Source organism: Microtus oregoni, unplaced genomic scaffold, assembly GCF_018167655.1.
Source record: "Microtus oregoni isolate MIOR12 unplaced genomic scaffold, Mior012 000052F_ref0000163, whole genome shotgun sequence".
Classification (NCBI taxonomy): Eukaryota; Metazoa; Chordata; class Mammalia; order Rodentia; family Cricetidae; genus Microtus; species Microtus oregoni.
The window spans coordinates 10,405,593-10,424,904 of record NW_024543828.1 but is presented as its reverse complement, the minus strand read 5'-3'; the positions used below and the strand labels follow the sequence as shown (position 1 = coordinate 10,424,904).

Below are 19,312 nucleotides of genomic sequence, written 5' to 3'. Positions count from 1 at the left end.
GGCCTTCTCATTAAAATTGTACACTCAGCCGGGTGGTGGTGGCCCATGCCTTTAATCCCAGCACTAGGGAGGCAGAGGCAGGAGGGTCTCTGTGAGTTCAAGGCCAGCCTGGTCTATAGGAGCTAATTCCAGGACAGGCTCTAAAACTACAGCGAAACCCTGTCTCGAAAAACCAAAAAAAAAAAAAATTGTGCACTCATTGAATCCCAAGATTCCAACGTTTACAGCACATCGCTAGACATCCTTTGCATCATCATCACCATTATTATCATCATCGGTGCTGGGGAATCAAACCCGGGCCTCACATGTTCTACTGTGATTCAGCCCTACCCAAAAATAGTCATAGTAAAAATAATGTCACAGAAGTGGTTGAAGTATCACAGGCTGGCCAATGTTTCAAAGCCTGAGAAAGCCCGTCTTTACAAAAAGACAGCTTAGTGGAACCGTTCCAGCGGTAGTATCCTTTTTAAGTAGCTACATGCCGAATACAGCTGAGAAAGCGACACATAAACACTGATCAGGAATAGGACTAAGCTAAAGGAATTCGAGCAAGTCTGGCCAGGAACGAAGTTTGCTGCTACTGAAATGTTTTGGTCTTAGCCACTGGCAGGATTGATTGATTGTAGTTAGCACAACGTTTCTGTGCAGCCTGCCTAAACATCTGTTTCTGTACAATTGTTGCTCAATTCTCTCTTCCTTTCGAATCACCATCTTTGAAGCACAAAAGAAAATCCATCCAAACGACCAAACAAATTACCCTTAACGGCTTCCCAATCCTTTAAAGGAGAATCTGTGCTTAAAGAGGGTCATTTACTCCCCGCCCCTTACCTCCAGCAAGGGTTCAAACTTCAGCTCAGAGGCTTGACCCAAGTCCCTCCCCTTACCCTGTCATCTAATGAATATGCAAATTAAACATAATTGGCAGCCAATGGCGTGGGTCCTGGTCACATGGTACTGATGGTAGGTGAGCAGACAGAAGTTGTGTCAGTGCACAGAGAGGGCTCTCAGTCTGGGGCGAGCGCTCTAGTGAGCGTGGACGGATGCTTTGGCAGTAGTCCTGGCAGCGGCAGCGGCAGGCAGTGGTGGTGGCAGAAGAGGGGAAGAGGGACGGCCCCGAGACCTACACACACTCACACTTTCAAGTTCCCTTGGAGGGAGAGGAGTTGGGGCTGCAGAAAGAGGAGGCCAGGAGCGGTCCCATCTATCCCATTCCATCCCCCCCTTCCTCTTGCTCCCTGGCTCTGCGAGAGTTCAGGATTTGGGTAGCCATACGTGGCAGCGAGGGCAAAGGGACCGGGAGAGTGGGGACCAGAACCAAAGGTGTAGTGGAAGATGCCCATCCTGCTGTTCCTCATAGATACGTCCGCCTCCATGAACCAGCGCACTGACCTGGGCACCTCCTACTTGGACATTGCCAAAGGCGCTGTGGAGTTATTCTTGAAGGTAAAAGGAGGGGAGAGGAGAGATGGGGGGTCGCTCCTGCGGGATGGGGGGGTTGGACTGAGGTGCTTCTGTAACGTTTGTATCGCTTCCCCTCGTTTCCTACGCGATCCCTCCGTCATCCCTCGCCCCGCAGCTGCGAGCCCGGGACCCAGCCAGCCGCGGAGATAGGTACATGCTGGTCACCTATGATGAGCCTCCGTACTGCATCAAGGTAAACAGGCCAGCGGGGGAGCGGCGGGCGGGAAGAGTGTGCGCGTCCGCCAGCCTGAGCTGCTGATCCCCTTTTGCCTCCGCCCGTGGCGATTCTGCGTCGCCCTGCGGGACAGGCTTGGGTGCCGGGCGCCAAAGGCCAGGGGGCACAGGGGCGGTCAGAGGCGGCCAGGGGGTCGCAGAGAGGGGCTCGAGAATGGGCAGCCCGTGCAGAGAAGGCACAGGAGGGCCGAGCTCCTAGAGCGACGGCCGCGGAAGATGGCGGACATTTTGCTTTTGTATGAGGCAGCCGGAGGCAGGGTGAGGGCGCTGCTGAGATGGAAAGGAGGGAGGGGAGGAGGCCAAGGAAGGAGGGCTCAAGGCCCTTGGTAAGGCTGTGGCCCCTTCGCCTGGGACTCCGCCCCAACGTGCTCCTAGCCCAGCGCGGGCTTTCCTGCTGCCCGGGCTCCTCCTCTGGACCCTCCTTCCATCCCTCGGCCCGCCCTGCCTGGGCTTCCTCTCCCTCCTCCCGCTCTCGTCCGCTTCTCCTCCACCCCATCTTCCCCTCCTCTTCCTGCCCAGCGCAGGGTGGCACTAGAGCGGGCCTCTGGGAGCTGCTCCTTTGCATTCGAGCCCGTGGACCCCGCCCCCGCCCCTTCTACCCCTCCCGCTCCCCGGCCCCTCCCGCTCCTCCTGCGCCCCCACCCGTTTGGAAATGGTAAGCCTATGCTGCTCCCAGCTCCCAGACCCTGCCTGCTCCTTTCTGCTCTCAGCTCAGTCAGGTTTAGTCCGGCTCTCAGTTACCTTAGCGACCGTTGCTGTTTCATTGGAAATTCCTGCAAAAAAACCACCAAATGTGTGTGTGTGTGGGGGGGGGGTGTCTGCGCAGAACCTTCTTAGGGAACTGGTTTAACAGGGGCCAGAGGTTCAGGGAGCTGGCCTACCTATTTGCATCCGAAATTAGGTTTGCTCTTAGCTGCATAGGGATTTGCCAAGGGCACGATTGGACTCAGAGCAGATGCACTAGTCAAATTCGATGATTTGATTCGCAGGGGCTGACCCTTAGCCTCCGTCGGGTAGTTTTTTGTGTTCCCATAATGAAGAGATAAAGAACGGGTTTGCCTGTAGTGGCTTGATAAGAGGGACTCAAACTGTTAAATCATCCTGCATGAGGATTGAGCTCGCATGTTGAAATTTTAGAAGGTTGTTACCATTATCCCTGATGTCTTTTGCCAGTGCGTGTGTCCTCTCTCTCCATCCCAAATCATCTCAGTAAATTAAGAGGATGTTCAGTCTGGATGTGTTGTAAGCCTTGGTCTAGTGGGTTGTTCTAATGAAAAATACCTCTCAAGGTGAGTAAGTTAGTCAAAGAATATTCTTTCAGACATAATGAAAGCCAAGAGACTTATTTGGTAAGTCTCAGCTTTGATTAAAAGTTTAATTTGTAGGCTCCTCCTAACCCTATTCTGGCTTTATTGCTTTGTTTTCAATTTTTGTTTAGCTACCCCCCCCCCAAATCGAGCTACTAGACATCTTGCAAAATGCCATATGTCTTTAGAAAATGGCAGCTTTCCAGGCCAGTCTGGGCTAACATAATTGCAAGCATAGGGTTGGAGACCTAAGTTTCAGTGACGGAGGGAGCACTTACAAATAGGAAGCTTTGCAAACATTCTGTCGTCACCAGAGAAAAATAAAATCTGATCAGAGTCCGAATGTTTCCATCTTTTGACAACAGTAAGAGCCTATGCCATTTGTAGTGTGCCTATTTGAAGATATACTCAGTAATTTGAAGCAGTGGAGGGGCTAAGCTACAAAACTGTGGACCTATCTTTTTCTTTTTGTTTTATTTGTCAAGACAGGGTTTCTCTAGCTTTGGAGCCTGTCCTGGAACTAGCTCTTGTAGACCAGGCTGGTCTAGAACTCCCTATCTTTTTCTTTAAAGGTACAACTTACTGAGCATTTTGTGAGGCCTCATAACAGTTCCTAAAACAGTTTTGGAGTTATAGGAATGACATGACTGCCTGTCATGGTATTGCATGCCTTTAATCACAGCACTCAGAAGGCAGAGGAAGACAGATCTTTATGAGTTTGAGGCCAGTGTAGTCAGTGTAGTCCACACAGGAAGTTCTAGGTCAGCCATGGTTATATAGTGAGACACTTCGAGAGAGAGAGAGAGAGAGAGAGAGAGAGAGAGAGAGAGAGAAAAGAATTACATCACAGTTTACAGTCTTTCCTTCCCTTGAAAGGAATAGACTGTTTTGCTCCACTTTGACAGCCATTCTTGTATCTTGTTAAGTCTAGCAGTGGAATCCCGTGGTCCTACTAGTTTCTTCAGTGTGAGGGACACAACTCAGGCCCTTCTGAGTGCTAGGCAAGTGTTCTGCCCTGAGCTACATTCCCAGCCAGTGTGCTTAGTTATACTCTGCTTTCCCTACTTCTTTTATGTAGTGAATTATACTGAGTTGCCACATACTTTGTTTGTTTTTTGGTTTTTCGAGACAGGGTTTCTCTGTGACTTTGGAGCCTGTCCTGGAACTAGCTCTTGTAGACCAGGCTGGTCTCGAACTCACGGAGATCCACCTGCCTCTGCCTCCCGAGCGCTGGGATTAAAGGCGTACACCACCACCGCCTGGTTTACGATGTACTTTTCAATAGCTGTGTATCTTAGGCACTTGTTTATCAGTATTTGTATATGGAACAGAAGAAATTGTTCAATATTATTTTAGTGAAAATTTCTCTTTAGCTCTTTTTATCCTACCACTTTTCATTTTCATTTTTTGCCTTAAACAAGAAGCATTCTCTGTAGACCAGGCTGGCCTCAAACTCACAGAGATCCCCCCGCCTCTGGCTCCCTAGTGCTGGGATTAAAGGCATGAGCCACCATTGCCCAGCTCTCCTTTGATATCTTTTCCCTGTAGGTCAAATGTGAGAAGATACTTAGTATACTATGTTTAATTATTAATCACTTCATCTTAGTCTTTATGCCTTCCCGAGCCTTTTCAGGGTCTTCATTTTATCCGGGTGAAAGGAAAGGTTAAGAATCTAATAATATTCTTGTCCTTCACCAACATTACTATTGATAAATCATATCTGGGTAAGAGTTTTCTGAATTTCTCTTTTGGACACTACCTCCTGCCTAGCCCACCTCTCTCCTCTGCCTGTAAGAACTTAGCTCTTTTGCTTTTTAGGGTTGTAGCTGGCTTAGAAATTCATAAACCTCAGAGCTTCTGGTGATATTTTCTTTGCAAAGTTCAGTATAGATTTTCACTTGCTAGTGCCTGAGAACCCTGTAGGTCTGTTTTCTCTCACACCTGCTAACAAACAGGTCCTTCTCTGATTGTCAGCAGGCATTTTAGTTCCTCCTTGAAACTTCACTGTTTGCTAGGGGCCGGAGGCCCGTGCAGCAAAGTGATGGTTTGCTAGTGTTTTATTGGTAGCAAATTGTTCTGCAGAATAGATGGAGTGAGTCTTATTTTCACGGTCTCCGAGGCTGCAGAAACAGTGTAACAGTTTACTTCTCAGATCTGGATTATATCCAGCTTTGAATGCCTCCAAATGACTTTTATTCTGCTAGCAGGCCCTCTTCTGTTGCAGCTGTAATAGGCATGAATGGTGCATTTGCTTGGGAGATTTCTTTTTAACAGGCATGCAACTCTTCCCAGTATATCCACTTACAAGCTTTGAGACCAAATCTGTGGGAGAAATTATTGCAAGAGTAGTTTTTCACTAACGTGTGCTGTTGGGTATGTAATATATAGCATTTCACCAAAGACGTAGTAACTTTGCATTGCATACCTCTTGGCACATAGCTGTCGGCTCTTTTAATATTGCTCATACCTGTTCCTTTTGCAGCACTCTGTCTGTGGGTGGAATTAAGCTTGGTTTAGGGACCACATAGAATTGAAAATATCGTGTGTTAAATCTGTGTTAGTGTTGCTTTGTAGACATGTTTCATACATTGTGTTACAAGTATTAACACTATATATATATATATATATATATATATATATAATGTGCAGTATATTTTCAGTGTACATCGCTAGGATACCACTGTTTAGTATTTCGTAATTTCCAGTGTGTCCTTAGAAGAAGAATATAGTACAGGGCTGTAAAAATGTTGTGTGAGGGGTTTTGTGGCATAGTTCTTAATGGTCTTGGCTGAGATTCTGCTGTCTTGTATGTTTTGTTTTGTTATGAATCATAATTTCTGTTTATTCTGTGACCGAGAGAGGCGGGCTTGTCAGAGGCAAGCAAGCCATTAGCCTGAGCTCTCTCCTACTAAAAGTATTCAAAGTGGTTTCATATTGGAAGCTACTTTATTAAAATTATTTTTATTTATAGGAAATTATTTTTAACATAACCCAGAATCGCTTTTCCCGAAATAGTTGAAATACATGTATAAATAGTGGTCAGAAGTATGTTATAAATAAGAGGAGGTAATGTTTCAAAGAAGCCCTCTAAAGCAGTAATTAGAAAACATACCCCATTGAAAAACGTGAGCGACTGTCTTGGGTGTCGCTCTCTAATGCATTGGGTAGCTACTTTTGCGTATTGGTGTCTGCATGCCTTTGTCAATAGGAACTGGAAAGCAGAAGAATTCTGGCCTATAGACTAAGGAAGTAAACTAAAGTTTTTAAGAAATGATACCTGTAACAGACATTTCTTAGGATTTTAAGTAGGTGATTACAGGATCAACTCTTTTTTTTTTTTTGCGGGGGGAGTCAATATGGAGTTTCTTTGTATAACAGTCCTGGCTGTCCTGGAACTCGCTTTGGAGACCAGGCTGGCCTTAGAATTCAAGAGATCCATTTGCTTCTGACTCTCAAGTGCTGGGATTAAAGACGTGCAGCACCGTGGCCTGCCTAAAGGGGCATCTTTTAAGGGAGTCCTCTATTATGATGACTAAGACTCTGTAGAAATGTTTTTGGGGGTGAAATAGCAGCAACCTAACCTGTGAGAGCCATCTTAGGTAATAATGCAAGACACTTTTCAAACTCAAAATCCCCAAATGCTCAAAAGCAGCACACACTCACTTTGGTGATGAATTGTTGGCCCCATGATTTTGTTTGCCCCTCCCCTTTGGAATAACATCTTTCTCTATGTTGCCCTGGCTACCTGGAAACTCTTTATGCAAGACCAGGCTAGTTTGGAACTCACAGAGATTAGCCTGCCTTTGCCTCCCAGGTGCTGGGATGAACTGTATGTACCACCATGCCTAGCTTGATTTTGGCTTTCTGTCTCACTTTCCTTCCTCACTAGCCATGTGAAACATTTGACAGTAGTTATTGTGAAACAAGAAAAAGAGAGAAAAAGACTTAACTGTAGAAGACTACATCTCTGGCAAAGGTGTAATTTTTAAAACACAGCGTTCAGATTATGGATCAGCTGGAAGATTCTAGGAGAAAATGGTGACATTGTACTAATTCATCTGCATTGTATCCCAAGCCTTTCTTGTGTCCATTCATTGCCAGCACTTGTCACCTGGGTCACTGTGGTAGCTAGTCGTTCTTCCCCTTTATTGCTAAGTTTGTTGGTCTTTAAAGAAAATGAGCTAGTCATTCTCCTATGAGAAATCCGACAGACATTGGACATGGTGGCTCATGCTTGTAATCACAGCCTGACCTACGTATTGATACCTTTTCTCCAAACCCAAACCAAACCCAGCATGGTGGCATACTCCTGTGAATCCAGCATTTGGAAGGCTGAGGCAGAAGGATTTACATGAGCTCTCAGCTGTCTTGGATTGCATAGTGAATTCCAAGATAGCCTGGGCTACAAAGTGAGATACTGTTTCCAAAAACTTGAATAAAATAAGAGAAAAAAAGTGTTTTCAAATCCTTCAGGATTCTATATTAGATGTCAGAATAAAGCACATGAACCTTGAGCTAGATACTAGCAATGGCCTTGATCTGGACCTGTGTTGCTTTTCCAACAGTGTCTCTCCGTTTTCTTCTTTTCAAACCAACCCAGGCTCCAGTCACCAGGAGAAAGGAAGCTCTCGTCCCCAAGCTCACTTAGCTCTCACTTCCATGTCATTGCCCATGTCATTCTCTGTAACTTGGACATATTTCAACTTCATTTAGTTCTGTTTGATCCAGGGTATCGCTAGGTAGCCCAGACTGACTTTGAATTTTGAACAGTCCTCCTGCCTCAGCTTCCTGAGTGCTGAGATTACAGGCTTGAGGCACCTTATTGGGCTCTGTTTTTCTCTCTCTTCTGTCTGCCTCAGCCTCCTGAGTGCTAGAATTAAAGGCATGTCTGCTGCCTGCCACTCCCAGTCAATGTCCACCCTTCAATGTACATTCTCCAAAGTGATCTGGCTCCTCTTTCCCACTCCCTCTCCAGGCACTCTAGCAACTCCCCTTGTGATTCCCTAACTCTGCTCTCTTAATACTTTCTCCTTAGCTGCCTTCTGCATTTAGCACTGTATTACTATATGTGTGTATGTGTGTGTATGTGTGTGGTGTGTGTGTGTGTGTGTGTGTGTGTGTGTGTGTGGTACGTGGTGCTGTGTTGGTTTTGGAGGTAGAATCCAAGGCTTCATGCATGCTAGGCAAACGTTTTGCTGCCAAGATACATCCACATCTCCTAGCATGTTAACTGTGTTAGTGTTCATCTTGAGCTCCCTAATACGAGCATTTTAAAGGCGTGTATTCGAACACAGGGATATTTGTACCTCTAGTACTAGAGAGGCCCTAGGTCTTAGTAGGTACTCAAACAGGAAAGAATATTTCTGGCAATGTGTATACACAAAAGCCTCCTCCTCCCCTCACCCCCATCTTTGAGACTTCTCTCTAGATAGTAATCACCATTAACAATGCTAATTTCCCCTCACTGCCCGCAGTCCCTCTTTCTTCAGGGAAATGCAACTTTTATCACTGCTGTGATACCATCAAAATGGTGCTTCCCAAGGATGGTCTGACAGTGCCTCCCCACTTCTGCAGTCTCTGCGTGCATTTAGAGTTATTGAACAACCTCTGTGCACCGGGCTTTGTTGTACAGACCTAGGGTAATACCAAGAAACAGCCAGCTCAAGGGGAGAGCGGGAGTCCTAGAGTGCTGGACTCAACCAAAGGGCTGGAGGTGAAGGAGTGAGGGTGTGTAATTCTCTGAGAACTCAGGTGGTCTCATCCGAATTCTGACTCGTGCAGACGGAAGGCATGCGAATTTTAAAAACTGACAAGCGACTGTTTGTATATTTCTCCTGAGAAGAAGGTGTCTGGGGGGGATTTGGAGAAAAGACGGGCAGCTGTGTTGTCTGCCTCTGTTTGCTTAGTATTTCACAGCACTTGTCGAAGCAGGGCCAGCGTGGAGAGGAAGTGGCAAGGTGCTGTCATGCAGGAGGTTTAGTTGAAGTTGCCTGCTTTTCAGTTAGTGCTGGCTACTGGAAAGTATTTGATCTCGGCACTGGGATCGGGGATGCAGGGGCCAGGTGCAGGTAAGAAGGCAAATATTTTCCTTTTCAGTTTGTCTTCGCTTCTGGAAGAGAATCCGAACTGCCGAGAACACAGGGTTCTTAGTTCCATAGTAGCCAAACAAGGCATCTGTTCTATGTCGTGGGGGAGAAATGTGCTTTCTAGGGAAGGGCCAGATTGAAGGGGCCTCTGTGGGGGTGGGGGTGGGATCGGAATAAAGAAAACATAACTCCTTTCATTTAGATCTTTAAACGAGAGTCTCCTGTTCCCTTAGAGATCTAGTCCAAGCCCACGGGTAGTTGTTGGAAGCCTGGTATACTTATCTCTTGACTACAGGGTTGCCTGTGATGGTTGACTTCCCAGAGCTTCCTCCCCAGGAAAGCCTTTTAACCCATAGAGGTCTCTCGGCCATAGAACTATTGTATTTATTCTTCTTTCTTTTGGTAAATGAGTTTGGGTTTCCAGCTTGATTTGTTAAAAACACATCCATTGCTCCACTCCCCCTTTCTTCCTCAGAGCTTTCTGTCAGGGCTTGGCTCTTCCAGTGCTGGGTGAGGATTTGGAAAAGGCTCCAATAGAGACAGCAAGGGGCTGAGATGGCAGAGGCGTCGGCATGTCTTTTTCAAATATGCCAGCTAGTCCTACTTTTTACAGTGGCTTATGTGTTTTTCTGTTGGCCTTGTTCTCATTGGCATAGGCCACCCTGGTGCATGTGTGGAGGTCAGAAGGTGTTGGGTCTCCCCTTCCACTGTGTGGAGGCAGGGGTAGGACTGTGGTCGGCAGGCTGGGAATAAGTATTGACCCATGTCAGTGGCCCAAGATTTTATATTTTTCTGTTGTTCAGCATAGCGTCCACAAGCCATGTGATTGCTGAGCCCTTCAAAAGGGATGGTTTATAAGTGTGCTGGACAATGCAAATATATTTTTCTTCTATTTTTTGTTAAATAAATTCCATAATAATCCAGTTATTTTTTTCTTTTTTGGTGTGTGTCTCAGTGTGTGTATGTATGTGTGTGTGTTCTTACCATGTTGCTTAGGCTGGCCTCGAACCCCTGGGATCAAGTGATTTTTCCTGCTGCTAACTACCTGTTTAGAGGCCTTTAGAGACTGATGTATAGGCACATATCACCATCCTTAGCTTTCACTTTTTTTAAAAAAAAAAAAGTGGCTGCCTGGAAATATAAAGTGACGTACATGACTTACACTGCATTTCCGTGAGCAGGGCCGCTCTGTCCTTTTTCTGAATGTAGTTTCTGGTGTTCAGGCCCTGGAAATTGTTCTGAAGGGGAGGATCCTTTCTCTCAGAGTCCTGTTTAAAATGAACACCATCATAAAGGCCTCATTTATACATGAAAGGTTGTCTTACAGTTCAGAGTTGACGGCTCGATAACCCTCAGCCCTGGGGCAAAATATGAAAGCATCCTATTCTTGGCTGTACCAAAAGCTAGTTTGGTTGCTTAGGTTTTTGGATGCAGTTGCTGACCCAACTGGTTGGGTTAGAATTTTTTTCCTGGGCTAAGTATAATGTAGTACACATGTGAACGAATCTAACTGTGATAATTCAGGATTCCATTTGCAACATGTTTTCGTTGGTGTCACTAAACGTTTCAGGCTTTCAGTGCTGTTAAAGTATTTATTAAGGTCTTTACTGTGCCCCTTATTAGAGTTCCCTAGCTACTTGGCTTCAGATTCCCCGGGAAAAGTATGATAAAGAATCCACTTTTCAGCTCAGCATAGTGCAAACCTAAAAAACCAAAGGGAGCTTGAATTGTTTTCTCACGGAGGTTTTAATGCTCCTTGCACAGCCCTGTCTTCTCATGGGAAGTCATCAGAGGTCTGAAAGGGGAGTGATTCCTAGTGGTGGGGTGGTCCACCTGGCAAGAAAGTACCTAGGAGTTTTGCCTCCTGGGGATTCGACTTCCTAATGGGGTTTCCAGGGCCATCTGATTGCATTGTTTCTATAAAGGCTCCAATTTGAAGGATAAATGTGTAATTATGAGCCCGCAAGTACAGATAAGCCTGCTAATAACATGCAAAAGATGTGGGAGGGGCTAGAGTGGGGCTCAGTGCTGCATTAATTGAGTGTGTGAGGCCCGGCACTAGAAGGAAGAGTTTAGAGCCAAGGTTTAGGTCCTCCTAAATCCTATCTTATGGTCAAATGTGTTGTTTAGACCGTATGGCATGCCATATAGTTTAGATATGAATTGACTTGTATCTGCTTCCTTGGAAAAGTGAGCACTCAAACTCTTGCTTTCTAATAATAGCAGCTGATGCCTACTGAGCAAGGCTTATATACAGGGCAGTTTGCCAGTGAATATAAGGTGTTTATTTAGTTTATCTCCCCTGTCAGCCTGTGTCAAAGGTATTATTATCAGCACTTAGTTGATAAGTCAGAGACGTTTATCTGGGGCCCAGAGAGGCTAGGCAACACAGCTGATAGCCGCGTGCCTCCAGTCCAGAGACTCTTCTAAGATGATAGAGCGTAGGAACCACCCAGCCAGGGGAAATGACTGCGGCAAATGTTATTTTTATTGGCTGGCTGGTTGGCTACTTCTAGGTGACTATTAGTGTACATATTCTGCCTTTGCTATCTCCCAGCTGGACCCCTCTTTAGCACAGATGTGGAGTCATTCGGATGCAGAGCGGATGGAGCTTGAGATAGGGTACATTATGTCTATTCTGGCAAGTGGGGAAGCTGAGGAGGCCTGGTAAGAACAGCAGCAGGTTGGCAAACTGGCTTACTCAGAGATGGCTAGAAATGACTGTTTCTTTGCTTTACCAGTAATGATAAACATTACTGTTGTGAGGGAAGAAAAGCATTTAGTGCCCTCCACAGAAGACGCTTGGTAGACGTCTTCTAATCTGTAACCTGTAGTTGAAGCAGGATTTTTGTTGTTGTTTTGCTTTTAAAATTTATTTAGTTATTATGGATACAGCTTCTGCCTGCATGTATGCCTGCACACTAGAAGAGGGCACCAGATCTCATTACAGATGGTTGTGAGCCACCATGTGGGTGCTGGGAATTGATCTCAGGACTTCTGGGAAAAGCAGCCAGTGCTCTTAGCCTCTGAACCATCTCTCTCCAACCCCAGACACTTGTCACTCTGCCTCCCCTGCTGGTCCTCCTTTCATCCAGATCTCCCATGCTCCTCAAAGCGTGCACCAGACACAGCTCTCTCTTACTTATTTAGATGACCTGCAATGGAGAGGAGGGTTTCAAAGAAGAACCAACGTGGCAGAATGACCACTGAGGTCTTGACTGGGAAAACACTACATGCAGACTTTTGTGGTAGTGTGCCACAGGCTCACAGAAAAAGCAGAGCTTTGTATAAATTCTCCTGATTCTACAATTCGTTACTACTTGCCATGTTTTAATTCAGCGGTTCTCAACCTGTGGGTCTCAGCCCCTTGGGCAGAGAGGGGGCGAGGGGGGCAGCAGTGAGTTCACTGGGCTCGTTTATCAGATATCCTGCATATCAGATATTTATATTGATTCATAATAGTAGCAAAATTACGGTTATGAAGTAGCAATGAAAATAATGTTAGGGTTGGAGGTCAGCACAGCATGGGGAACTGTATTAAAGGGTCACAGCATCGGGAACCACTGTTCTAATTACTCACATCCTGCCCCTTGGCTTGAATAACCAGGTAAACTTAGTACCCACAGCCAAACTCTGGGATGTGAATGCTCTTGAACAAAAGACTCAGCAGTTTTATTTGTGCAGCCAAGAAATACTACTGTTGAGAAAATATGGTTTATTAAAGCCTTAGGGTTTCTTTCCTTTAGAACTACTTGGGCAGGGCTGATGAGATTTTATTGGGCAAAACCACTGACGTCACAGGCCTGGCAACCTGAGTGTGAGCCTCAGAAGCCACTGAAGGTGGAGGGAAAGAACTGACTTCACAAAGTTGTCCTCTGACCTCTGCATTTGTACCGGGTCACATGGTCTCACACACATGCACAGTAATAAGAAATACAAATTAAAAAAGAATGCCTTGGGGGCTGGAGAGATGGCTCAGTGGTTAGAGCACTGCCTGCTCTTCCAAAGGTCCTGAGTTCAATTCCCAGCAACCACATGGTGGCTCACAGCCATCTGTAATGGGGTCTGTTGCCCTCTTCATACACACAGACAGAATATTGTATACATAATAAATAAATAAATAAATAAATAAATAAATATTACAAAAAAAGAATGCCTTGGGCTTTTGCATTACTTCCCAAGGAGTTTACTAATGTTTCTTCCCCTTGCCCTTAGCTAAATTTAAAAGTAGCTGCCTCTTCTTTCCAGAAACTTGTCACTTCCTCTAGTCTGCTTCTCTGCTTTTCTATCTTAGCTCCTAAGTTTTTTCTTTGTGGAATGAATGCATCCTGCTCTTTCTTTCTTTCCTTCCTTCCTTCCTTCCTTTCTTTCTTTCTGTTTTTTTTTTTTTTGTAGACCTGGCTGACTTTGAACTCACAGAGGTCCTCCCGCCTCTGCCTCCTGAGTGCTGGAATTAAAGGCACGCGCCACCACCGCCTGGCGAACATCCTGCACTTTTCATAGTTTCAGCCATTCTGTCTGTACGGATGCTTCCCACTTTCTGTTTTTCACCCAGGTCTCTCAGCTGACTCTGATATGTCTTCCGTCACGGGTAGAGCATCCACAGATCTAAACCTTCTGTACTCCCACTTTTTAATCACTTAGGATTGACAGCAAACCGTGATGCAGCTTTGATTCTTTCTTTCCATCTTTTTTCCTGTGACCTAGCTGGCATCCCTTTGAAATACCTCCTACACGCCTGTCTTAAACTAGGTTTTGCTGTCATTACTTCAGTCCAAGCGCTCAATGTTTGAATGCTTTGAACATTATACCAACCGTCGGATTGGTCCACCAGGGGCCTCCCATGGTCCTTCTCTCCACTCACACCGAATGTTAGCTTTCTTTTAGATTTCATTTCATCACATCACCCTCCCCAAGAACCTTCAAAGACTCTCCATGCCTACAGGGTCACGTCTAGCTTGCTTGGTTTTTTAGAGCTCCCTGGTAACTGCTCCGTGTGTCTGTCTATAAATTTATACGTCACCATTTTGGGTCTAACACGCAGCCAGAACATCTCTTAGACCTGCTGAGTGTGATTTGCCCCTCTGCTCACAACTCTTAGCTTCTCACTTAACAAAGGAGCTAGAGATTCACAGCCAGGCAACTGGAGGCCTGGGGTGGGGAAGGGAGAGGGAAGGAAGTGAACTGAAAGTATCCCATTAAGGGTGTGACTTGGGGGGGGGATGATGTGACAAAAGGTGCTTTTAAACTGCTCTTCTAATGATGGGGGAGAGAGGCTGCTGAGGGAATGGGGGAGGGAGTGGAGTATGACCTGTAATGGTTTGTTAGCCTGAACCAGACCAAGATGGTTTGCTTTATATTGGCCCCCGAAGTTGCCTAGAAGCACATTTGTTTAGTGAGAAGCCCCAGTCTCTGCATTTCTGTCTCCATGGAAGAGAGCCTGCATAACTAGGCAATAGACTGTGGGATTCTTGGGACAGTATCAAACATTTAATTCAGCCATGGCATTGGACGGTAAGGAATCCCTTCTGCCTATTTCTCAAACAGGGATGCCAGTGATGCACAAAGCAGATCTTTCATTCCCATGAGAACTTTTCCACAGGTATATTAACGCTGTAAATTTCATTTTTTTTTGAGATAGCCTCTCTCTATAGTCCTGACTGTCCTGGAACTTGCTACCCAGACAAGGCTGGCCTTGAACACAGAGATACTAACCTACCCCTCCCTTCCAGGTGCTAGACTTAAGTGTGCCACCATGCCCTGCGTAAACTGCATTTCAATGTAATGCTTTTACATTATATGTTAAAAGTAGATTCAGTACCTAGGTATCTTTATATAAAGCAAATTTCAAAACCTGGCCATAGTACATCCGGCCTGGAAAGCAACGTTTTCCACTGCCACGATTTCCTGCAGTTCGTGCCATTTTAGTCGTGTGAACATTGCTGGGCGGGAAGGCATGAGACCTAGGTTTTTAACTTGAGTCTGCTACTAATTACACCCATGATCCCTGGGCAAGTCACTTAACCTTTTATGGTGTCAGTTTTTCATCTGTTAAATGAAAGGATCTGACTGGATTATTTCCATGGTTCCTTCCTGAGAAGGCCTGGAGAAAACTGTAGGACTGGATGGCAGGAAATGGAGTAATTGAGGAATTCCAGGTGATTTAGAAATTACTTGAAGTTTTGGAAAGTAGCTCCTTGGGGTGCTTAATGTGTTCCACTGCACACTTGTTTAAGTTGGCAAGTGGCACCCCAATTTATACTGTTTCTGTTTGCTGCTACAAAGTTTGGTTTTCACACGACTCCTATCAACGATTACTTCAGAATCCAGGTGGTGAAGGTCGATTGAACAGACTCGTTTTCTTTTTATGTGTGGATTTTCAACAATGAAGACATGTTGCTTTTATTTTGTGCAAATCAGTTTATAACTTTTTTGTTATATATTTAAAAACAAGTAGTCCATTGGGAAGAGATGATGTGTAATATTATAAAGTCATAAATGACCGTTCTGTTCTGGGCAGCTGTTTTGTTATGTTTGCTCAGTCTCATTCCTGACCATGTGTGTTTCCCCCTAGGCCATTGTGCATTTTTATTATGTATATGTGTTCCATAAAAATGTCACTGTAGCTAGGCTGGATGTCACATAATTGGCTTTCTAGTAGTCAGAAGGCTAAGGCATATGGATTGTGAGTTTGAAACTAGCCTGAGCTATATAGTGAGACTCCTTGGAAAACAAGTCTAATATTGAAAGCAATATTGAAACAAAAGTACATGCAATTTGCACAGTAGTTTTTAAAAATGTTTACTGATTTGTTTCTTTGTGTGTGTGTGTGTGTGTGTTTGTGTATCTAAGTGCAACTGCCCACAGAGGTCAAAAGAGGGTGCTCGATCTCCTCAGCTGGAGTTGCAAGGGGTTGTGAGCTACCTGATGTGAGTTCTGGGAACCAAATTCACATCCTCTTCCCAAGACAGGGTTTCTCTGTGTAACAGCCCTGGCTGTACTGGAACTCGCTTTGTAGATAAGGCTGGCCTCGAATTCACAGAGATCCTCTGCCTGCTGAGTGCTGGGATTAAAGGTGAGTGCCGCCGCCATCTGTTTTTTTTTTTTTGTCTTGTCTGAAGCACGTGGATGGACATCAGTAGTCGTACCCATGAAATGATAGCATTCTGTGTTCTCAAGCAGAGAAGTCATTTAGTGAATTAGAATGAACTTTTCACATTTTAGCAAGTTCGAAGACACAGAGGCCGTCAAGAAGTAATTCAAACAAAAAGGAATCCAAGAGAATTGCACAGTCCGTCCTTAAACAAGTATGTTGTAAGAAAGAGCTATACTAATCAAAGAGTAACCAAATGCACTCTTTGAGCCTCCTAAAAGTATCAGTACCTTGAGTCAAATGCAAGAGCCAAAGACTGCTTCTCTGTGACTTTGAGGCTAGCTTCTTCTACATAGCAGGTTCCAGGCTAAAATCGAATAAGAAAAAAAAATGAAAATCTTCACAAAGAAAACCAAGTTAAATAGCTCAGTGTTGAAGGAAATAATGTGTCACAGAGGGTGGCAGAATGTCACGTGAAATGAGACTTTTAGGAGGAGGTAGGTTCACAAAGTGACAATTCCGTTCTCGTGATGATCTTGTGTCTTCCCAATATGGGCTTCCTAAGTTTAACACCTCCCTTCATGGGTAGCTTAGATGAAAACAATTCAAGTGGCTATTTTAGTGATTTCAGCTGCCATGGTGTTCAGTTATCGATACATCTCCTATATAGAGACTGGAGTCCAAAAACAGTTCTGGGTCTGTCTAGAAACTTCATGCGCTTCAGAAGCTGAGGCTGGAGGACTGCCATGAGTTTAAGACCAGCCCACTCTATATATTGAGTTCCAGAGCAGTTTGGGCTATACAATGAGACCCTGCCTCATAAAAAAAAGCTAAAAGTGGAGCTGGAGAAATGACTCAGCAATTTAAGAGTACTTGTTGCTGTTACAGAGGACCAGAGTTCAGTTCCCAGCACTCACAGGGCAGCTCCCAACCATCTGTGTAACTCCAGTTCTAAGGGATCTGAAGCCCTCTTCTGGCCTCCCTGGACACCACATGTGCATATGGTACCCTACACACCAGCACGCAAAACATGAATAAGATGAAACAAATCATTTTCCTTTTGGGTTTATCGAGACAGCGTTTCTTTGTGTAGCTTCTGGAACTTGTTCTGTAGATCAGGCTGGCCTCGAATTAACAGAGATCCGCCTGCCTCTGCCTCCCGAATGAGCGCTGGGATTAATGGCACATGCTGCCATCACCAAGTGCAAATCAATATTTTTACAAAAAGGACTTTGAACGCCCCCGAAAACAAACCAAAACAAGCCCCCAAAGTGGGGGTGTGTGAGTGGAGAATTGAAGTGTTAGAATCTATTTTAATGATGAGGAGAAAATTCTTGACACTGAAAGTTGAAGTATTTGGCATAAAGCTAAGGGCAGGGACCAAGAGAGAATCCATTTGTCTTCTGGAGAGAGAAGGTTGCTTGGAGAAGCTGGGCAGATCATTTTTTACATCAATCCATCCTTCTCATCAGTTCACTGACACCGAAACTGTTCGTGATGACAAAGATGATATAATATCAAATTGAAGAAGAAAGTGAATTGGTTAAAAAATACTGTTGCAATTGATTTACTCCAATTGTCTGGGTTGCTGCAGAGCAGCTTTCCCTAAACTTATGGAGAGCAGATGGAAAAAAGGAAAACTGTTTATCTTTCAACAAGAGAATTGATGGCCCTGCTATATTTAGACTCTGTGGCTTTAACTTGGGACATCTGGGAAAATACTCAAATCCGTTAATCATCTAGTTTGTAACCATCTACAAAGACGCACAAAGTCTAGAATAGCTCTTTAGCATACCCTTGTGAAGAACAAATACTAGCAGGCTGATTTCATTTCCTTTCATGCAAAACAAAATGTGCGCCTAGGAGGGAAAGCACCGTGTATTGTCTCCCTGGTGTCAACAGCAGCTCTTGTTGTTCGGTCTCTATGAAGGGCTCCCCTCAGCTGGGGAGTCTTGGACCGGACCAGCAGGAGAATGTCAAGATAGGTTGAGGAACGAATGTGCCCCCACATGAGTCAGTGCCGTGGCCCAGCATTAAGCTGGGGGTCATTGGAAGCTGTGCTATTCTAGAGAGATCACTGCCTGCTGTGTGACAGAACTGTAACACGTAAGGGTTTTTTCTTCTCTCTGAAAAGTTTCACTGCGGGTACCTTTCAATAGCTAACCATACTAGAGAATCTCAATAATCTATTTTTATCTTTATAGCTGCTCAGTTTACGCACAGTCTGTAAGGGACACTTCCTACATGGACATTTAAGTGTAGCTGGCTTAACAATCTTTATACATTACTTTGGATGGGAATGTTAACAGTGTTGATTAAACTTATGAATTATGCTAAGTCAAGCAAGGTCACCGATATTTTGGAAAAGGCTTACAAATGACCTTTAGAAATGGAACAGACGCTTTGAGACAGGGCTCTAATGCCACTCCCTCATCCCTCCCCTTCAAGCACAGTTGATCTTCTAACTCCTTCACTTGGTTATACTTGCTGGCATGGTTTAACAGAGGGCAGAGTTCCTCTATTACAAACAACGCTACCTGAGAGAAATGGACTCTGAGAAGTGGGATGCAGTTCTGGATGGGGAGATTTGAGGGTGGGAGGTGAAGGCTGGTAAATGTTTCTTTTTCCTCCTCCATTCGAAGCCAGTAGAGAAGTAGACACAAGAACCAGTGAGAGTCCCTTGGTTGTTTGTTTTTGAGACAGGGTCTGGCTAGCCTCCAGCTAAGTGTCCTCTTGCCTCAGCCTTCCCAAGTGCGGGGATTACAGACATCAGCCATGACAATCAGCTCTGAGTTCTAAGTAACACCTTTATTCCTGATTCAAATATTACATAATGATACCCCCTCCCCTGTTGTTCTGTTTAGGACTCCCTCATAAGTATATCATATCAGAGAACAAAGAAGGCAATTAAAAGAGGCTTTAGCATATCTGGGAAAGACAGTACTGGTTGCTGGGTGGTAAACCCAGCAGTTAGGTTAGAAGGCAGAGAAGATGTCGGTGAGAAACCTCTTAGGCTTTCCAACTCTAAGGAGATTCTCTCTGCTGTGTACTGGTGTAACTGGGAATAGGTGGCTAGTGACCAGTCAGGCAGAGCTGAGAACAGAACCGAGGTCACTGATATGCAGAAATTT

The 19,312-nt window shown here is 45.0% G+C and overlaps 1 pseudogene; it reads left to right on the top strand.

The window, feature by feature from the left end:
• The first annotated feature begins 1,223 nt into the window (after nucleotides 1–1,223).
• LOC121437435 overlaps nucleotides 1,224–19,312 on the top strand; it is a 53,098-nt pseudogene continuing 35,009 nt past the window's right edge.